Source organism: Zonotrichia albicollis, chromosome 1 (genome assembly GCF_047830755.1).
Source record: "Zonotrichia albicollis isolate bZonAlb1 chromosome 1, bZonAlb1.hap1, whole genome shotgun sequence".
Taxonomy (NCBI): Eukaryota; Metazoa; Chordata; class Aves; order Passeriformes; family Passerellidae; genus Zonotrichia; species Zonotrichia albicollis.
In genome coordinates this window covers 116,699,218-116,706,993 of record NC_133819.1, presented here as the reverse complement: position 1 = coordinate 116,706,993, position 7,776 = coordinate 116,699,218, and positions in this window count along the sequence as shown.

The window sequence follows — 7,776 nt, the reverse complement described above, 5'->3', positions numbered from 1 at the left end:
TTTTTAACAAATTTATCGATTTATGATCCCAAATATTTTTTATGCATTAGAACTATCAGGTCAGACTCTTTTGCTGTGTGAGTGGTGCTGAAGTTCTTCCTCCCCTGTGTGTACCCCTTAAATCTCTTTTTATTCAAATAGTACAGGCCTCCATTTCTCAGGTGAACAAATAATTTATTTTTAGACAAGTTTTTGTAAAGGAAATTATGTGGAGTAATAAGAAGCACAATCAATCCTAAGTAGATGAGTACAAATGGGAATATTTAGGACTGTTGTCACTCCTCTTTGTGCCTCTCTAGGAAAATTAGTCTTCAGGATCAAATTCTGATACATAAAGACTATAAAATTGTTGCCCAAAGGTGCAGGTGCCTTTTTTAAGCCAGCCTTTAAAAGGGCACTGCCTATACATATATATCCCACATTATAAAGCAGGACAGAATAAGGTGAGATGTTATTCTGTTAACTAAAGTCAATGTAAGTATAAGACAGGAATTTTTTCAGACACCACTGGAAATGTCTACAAAGTTCCTCTATGGCCAAGAATATTATCAGAAGTACAGCACAGCAAATCCTAACTGAGAAACCCTAAATCAGGGCAACAGCTGTTCAGTTTAAGGTTGCATATCAATATTACAGGACTAAGTATAAGCATGAAATTTGGAGTATCTGTTGAAAAGGACTAAAAATGAAAGAGGCATCCAGATGACTTTCAGCTATTCAGTGAATTCCTATCCTGCATCAATATTGTCTTTAATAGCAGTTGATAGACTTGTCTTTCAGTATTGTGCTATCTCAAGTTGCAAAAATGTTTCCCATTGTTTAAATTTTATGGCACAGTGCTTCTCTTTTTCCAACCCAAAGAATATCATGTCATGGAGAATCCTCTAACTTTTTTATTGGGTCCTTACACTCTCACACTATCTTTAGCACCCAGAAATTAGGTGATTTGAACAGCAAGAATGAATCAAGACACTGTTGTATCAGGGTTGTATTCTGTGACAGCTGGACTGAAAGCTGAGATAAAATGGTCTGATACACAAAAGCATGAAGTGTACCAGTGAATTATCAAAGAAATAAAAGCAACCTGGTACATGTGGAAGATGTCCCTGCCTATGGCAATGAATTGGAATGAGGTGATCTTTTAGGTCTCTTCCTACCAAAATTTTCTGTGATTTTATGATTTCATGCTTACTTTTAAGCAGAAGTTAAAAGCTCATTATTTTAGGAACAGTATTTCAAAACACATATTTAAAATTTAATCCAAGGACAGCAAGGAGAAACTAGTCTATATCATGCTTCCAACATTATTAAAATAGTATGACTATTTAATAGCAGTTCTCTTTACTTTCTCTTTTCTCCATTTCATTTTTTTAATATTCTCTAATGCATTTGCTTGGCTGAGCAAAAATATGCACCAAATTGAATATAGCAACCAAAAAAACTGTCAAGTGAGAGCTGTGATAATTTCTGTCCAAAAACTTATTTTTCTCCTTCATGCCATCTCAAAAGCATAACGAGCACCTTAGAAATCCTTATATGAGGAAGGTCTCGGGGAGATTATGGAGGACAGGGAAAGGGGCCAAATGAAAATCTGTGCATCTGCCATCCATCAGAAACACGTGTTTCAGGTGGCCATAATAGATGGTTATGCATGCATCTAGAGAAATAATCTCGCCTCATAAACCCCCAAACTGAAAAGCTGCCTAAGATATAGAATAATTTGATACTGGTATATGCATTTTTTACTGTCTTGAACTCATTGTAAATCATCATGCTGTGTGCACTGAGAAATGAATAGTGTTCAAGGTGAGAACTCATAGACATTAATTTGATACTGTATCTAAAATATTGCACCCTCATCGCCATTAAATGATCTATAAAAGGATTGAGTAGTTCAGCCAAATAACCTTGGTTAACTATCACAAATTATTGTTCATTCACTCATCTTATGGCCGAAGAATAGAGCTGAGTATCTTGCTAAAGATCTTTAATTTGCAAGAACTGTGCAGACCCTGTGCAAAAGGCCATTCCACGGTACTCAGCAAATCACTTCTACGCTTGTGAAAAACTGCAAGATCACTTTTACCGGCTTGTGGACGGACTTTTATTTGGTCTCAACTAAAAGGCAATGGGAAGACATGGAGACAGATAACAATCAGCTCCTCAGTCTACAAAAAGTCTATTAGTCCATTTACCATTTACCAAAACCCATCAGCTGGCTTAATATGTGAGATAGGACACAATGCCACTGACTTTCCATTTTGGCTTCTTCCATCACTAACATTCTTCCCTGTTAGCAAAAAAAATGGACAACCAGTTTCCAGGCTGGCAATCCCAACACCTAGGAGGCTTTGGAGCATGGCTTCCATCTCCACTCACTCTGTTTCCATGGGAGGGAGTAAAAACTGGGTGTGTATTAGCAAACTCTGCTGGAATGGAACTGCTTATTTACCACAGGTAGGCAACTCCTGGTGTGCATCAAGAATTTAAAAGACCATGTTTAAACCACAAAATCATAGAAATGCTTGGGTTGGAAAAGACCTTCAAGATAATCTGGTTTCAACTACCCTGCAGGGACACCTTCCACTGGTCCAGGTTGCTCAAGGCCCCATCCAGCCTGGCATGGAATGCTCCCACGGATGGGGCATTCCCAACTTCTTTGGCCAACTTATTCCAGTGTCTTACCACCTTCCCAGTAAAGAATTGTTTCCTAATATCTAAGTTAAAGGTACTTTTGTTCAGTTTGAAACCTTTCCCCCTTGTCCTGCCTCTCTTCCAATGGAGAAATATTTGGGGCAGGGGAAGGGGAAATTGAAGGACTAATGGAGAACATTATAATGAGCAACACACGTCATGACAGTAGGAAGGGATGAAGAGGATAACTTATTTATTTATTTATGAATGCTGAGGTGAAGAGAGTATTAGAAAAACAGTAACACTTCCAAGATCTGCATCAGGACTTGTAGGACTATGAAATGAAATGTTTAAAAGGACTTTCAAAATTGTATCACACAGTAGATTGAGCAGCAGTCAAAGCTAGCAAAAGGACAAGATAACTAATGTACTGCACATCAAGAGGAGATAGTGAAACAAATGGCAAGTTTTTGGCAAATGTTTTTGATACTCTGAAAGGACAAAAATACTGGTGTTAGAGGACAATTAGTTCATGTTGCTCTGAGTTCTAGCAAACAGTCACTGAACTATGAGCCAAGTTTACTGTGGTTAATAGCAATAAAGAATATGTTAAAGAGCTTATACAGCATATCTACTATTAATAAGCAATATTTGACATGGCCTCAAGAAAGGTCATCCATTTCAGAGAAATGTTACCCAGCAACCTTAACAAAAAGATGCCTACCAATCATCCTAAGGGACAATGCAACAAGTTCACGCCAAGGCACAGAAGAGTTACTTCTCTTTCTTAGAGTCAGATGTTAACCTGAGGCTGGAAGGGACCTCTGACAGTCACCCATCCCTCATCAAGGCAGGATCAACACTGAAGGTAGAAAAGTTCTTAAGGCTGTGTCCAGTCATGTTTTGAGTATTTCCATGGACTGAGACCTCACAGTTTATATGTATACCTGTTCCAGTGTTTGTCCTCCTTTTCTGTGAAGCACCAGTAATCAGGACAACAGGCAATTATCAAGGCTGGCTTTAAAGATATTTAACTGTGAAGAAATGGAGAACTTAAGTCTTCAGGCTTCTAGCAGAAGGGATTGCCCAATAAAAAAACATTATCTTTTGCTGTTTACCAGTTTCCTGCCATTGTATAGGAGACATTTGCAGTATTTTAGAAATTATTTTGGGTGTGGATTAAATGGCTGTCCTCTTCTGGTAATAACTGAAATAACTTGGTTTTCCCCATTGCATTTACTTCTTGATCTTATCCTCAAAGAAGAAAATCACATCCCCACAAAAAATTAGATGTTTTTTCACTGTCTTCCAGCACTGACACACCTGGAAATTAAACTGCCGCAGAAGCAAAAATCATAATAAAGAGACAGAGCCAGATTCAGCAAAGGATTCCACAGAAAGCAGAACTGTGTGAAAGCACTTGCTTGGCTTCATTTTGTAACTGACATAAAATTGTCCATCTTGGAAATTGAATTCATGAGAAATCCAGACCATGCTTGGGAAGGAATGTTTCATGAAAATAAAAAAGGACTTCCCTTGTCAGAACCCAATTTTGTCCTGGGGACTGGTTGACTGAAAACTGCAAACCTGAGCAAATCTGGTGGAATAAAGTTTGTACAAAGAGGAAGGAAGAAAGAAAATACACAAAAACATGTTGCATCTTAGGTCAGCAATTTTTGTGAGCTGGGATGATGCTGACTTCATACCCTATATGCCTCTGTTATGCATGATCCATGGAGGGAGCAAATGTGCTGTATCCCTGACTGAAGCTTTTGTTGTACTTTTGCAGAAGCAAAAGCTGCCCAATCTGCCAACCCTGCTGCTATGTGATTCTACCCCTGGGGACTCATGACAGTGGTAAAAAAATCTAAATAGTATGCCCTAGACTGCTTTGTAAAGAAGGCAGTGAGACTGCCTTCTTTGTGAGACTGAGGGCAGGATCACAAAACAGGGGACCTAATCTTTAGTGCATGGAAAATCACACAGCTGATCCCACCACAAGTGGCAAAAAAATTGCACTTCTCTTTCCCTCCCCCTTCTCTGATACTACACAGATCCTCTGTTTTTCTGGTGTTAACAAAAACACGACCTCAGGTCATGTGAGGAACCAAGTCCTTTATGTAATGGGAATGATAGATAAAGTCCTGGATATAAAGTAAGCCAAATTAACAAAGGAAACTATTTTGTTTCAGTAAAAAATAGCAATTATTCTTTTGTTTCTTAACCACACATTTATATCCATTCTTTCTCTTTCTTTCTTTCTTTCTTTCTTTCTTTCTTTCTTTCTTTCTTTCTTTCTTTCTTTCTTTCTTTCTTTCTTTCTTTCTTTCTTTCTTTCTTTCTTTCTTTCTTTCTTTCTTTCTTTCTTTCTTTCTTTCTTTCTTTCTTTCTTTCTTTCTTTCTTTCTTTCTTTCTTTCTTTCTTTCTTTCTTTCTTTCTTTCTTTCTTTCTTTCTTTCTTTCTTTCTTTCTTTCTTTCTTTCTTTCTTTCTTTCTTTCTTTCTTTTCTTATTTTTAAAATTGTATTTAAAGCGAACTTCTATGCTAGTGGTTATTACTTTGCCAGTAATGTCTGGTTCTGCCTGATAACATCAAGCTTTGTAAAACAATGTAGTATTGTCTGCAGTCCCTGCTATTATAGTAAGTTAACAGTTACTGTAAACAGAAGGGCTCTTCGTAGAGAAGATGAACCAAAGATATATTTTGAATTAAGCACAAAGCAAACACTCCAGCTGGCAAACATTGCAGGAATAGCTCATTCTTTCAAAAAATTGCATTGGGTTTGCACTGCCAATAGTATACACAGAGTCATTGTTTCAGTCTCAGCAAGAGGGTTATTTATACACTTTGAATGCGTACTGCTTTCTCTTAAACTTCACAAAAGCAGTCCATTAAAAGCCATACCAAAAGTATGAGGGTTTGCCCTAATGTTTAAGGTTCATTTTCTCTGGTGGGTGTCACTAAAGCTCATTTTAAACAGGTCTTGAGGACAGAGGGGAATATTAGGTCACACAGTCAGATCTATTGTGTCTCATAGGCCATAAAATTTATTCCAGCTACTTCTACTTCTGTGTGGAGCCCAATGGCTGACATTTGGCTCAAGTGTGTGCCTGGAAGGTTTGCAGCCTTGGATCTACCACTTTCTGATGTAACTGGTTCCAGCAGAAATCAACCTCACTATTAAGCATTTGTATTGTACTTCCATTTGATTTTCTTTGGCTTTGATTTCCATGCTTAGGTTCCTATTGTGCTTTTCTCTGATCCTTTAAAAAGCCCTTTAATAACTGTTATTTCTTTACCATCCAAGAACCCTGAACCATCTGAATGCTGTGTATTTTTGGTTCATTGGTACTTCTGAATAAAGCCAAGAGGGGAAAAGCAGAGAAGCAGTTTTAACTGGAAGCTAACTAAATTTTATTTGCTCTGTTTGGGTTTCTTTTTTAAAAAAATAAAGTTATTTCAGTTTAAATTGAAATGATTTCTCTTCAAATGTGTTGTTTCTACTTGAGAAAACTTTCAGCAACTTTCAGTTTGGCATAAGGTGTCCATGCAGAAACCCCTTCCCAAAATGACCCCCAAAACCCAGAAGGAAGTCCAGTAAAATTCGTGTTAATTTTTTACCTTATCCAGTCTACGCTTTTTGCTAGAATGGTTCCACGAACCTATTTTAATCAGAATTTACATGTGAAAAGCACTTCAATTTTTAGTATTATTTAGTATTATGATTACTTCCCTAAAGTGTACCTGCTACAAAGCCCCTATCATTCTTCTTAACTGAATATATTTGATGTGGAACATGAAATAACCATTATCAAAACACAGAAACATTAGCTGTCTTTACTGTTTCACGAGAACTAGATGTCTTTTTAGTGCATCAGAAAGAGTTTCATGAGGATGTTACCCTGCATTTCTTGAATTAGAGTGTTTAAAAGTTAACTACATGTTCAATCCAAAAAAGCTGGCTAGGGAGCAGATACACATGCATTTGAATATGTAGGAATGTCTGTTTTCTCTGTGTAGTTCTAAACACATAGTACCTATGCATCAACAACTAGGCAGAAAAATATAAGATGAAATTTACTATTAATGATCTCTAAAAAAAATAGCTCCCTGTGATATGACAGGACCACCATTAAGCAAATATTTGTGTTCCAGAAGATATAATTTTTCCATGCTTCTGGTCTCATTTTCATACATGTTGCACAAGCCACTATGAATCTTCATCTTTGACTTCCCATTCTTGCTTTCATCTAGGAGCTCAAATCTAACTTGCATCATGGGAGTATTACAGGGCAAAATAGCCTCTACAATTCTATCAATGGCATCCATGCAATTAAATGGAAATATAAAGAGCAATTGCCATCTTTTCTGCCCTCATTAGGCAAATAATGATATTTTCACCTCCACTGAGCTGTTAGTATGCCTTGCCACTGGCTTTACATCCAACATTACCATCTCTTCACTTGTGAAGGTGATGATAATACATGACTAGTGAAACTTTCATTTTAGTCAGCATCAGCACATTGCAATCAATAGAGTATTATGCCTTCTGTGATCCTAATAATTTTACTACTGGACTTATGTGGCAATCAACAAAATTAGAATGAAGACTAGTCAGTAGGGATGCTCATACACTCTAAAATATTTGCTTTAGAATCAGTGAAAAAGTAGGAAATCTGCCAAGAGTTTTCTGGCTGGCAAGTCCTTAGAAGCCTATGAAACTTCCCAGACTTCTCATTTTTCAAGAAAAAAGGGCAGTTTTGAAAAGTTTAAAAAGACTGCAGGCTTTATGGAGCTTTGTGATAACTTTTAGAGGGTGCAATTTTTTATTAGGTAAAGTGATGCAGACAACTTTCCAGGGAACTTTCCTAGGCCAGGTAAAAGCCTTCACTGTACCCACCCCAGCTCTGCCATCCTCTGACATCCAAGTGGCCAAGCTCTCTTGTGCTTCATCAGAGATGGACCCACCAGACTTACCCACCTGTGTTTCTCAGGAAAGGCAGGCTTTGCCAGCTGATGGGGGCATTAAGCAAGCCTAATGTTTCACCAGATTGGAGAATGTCTTTGATGGTGAAGAAAATCTTAACAATGATGTTACATCACATTCCTTAATTATGGAATTTTGTATCTAATCTCTTTTCTG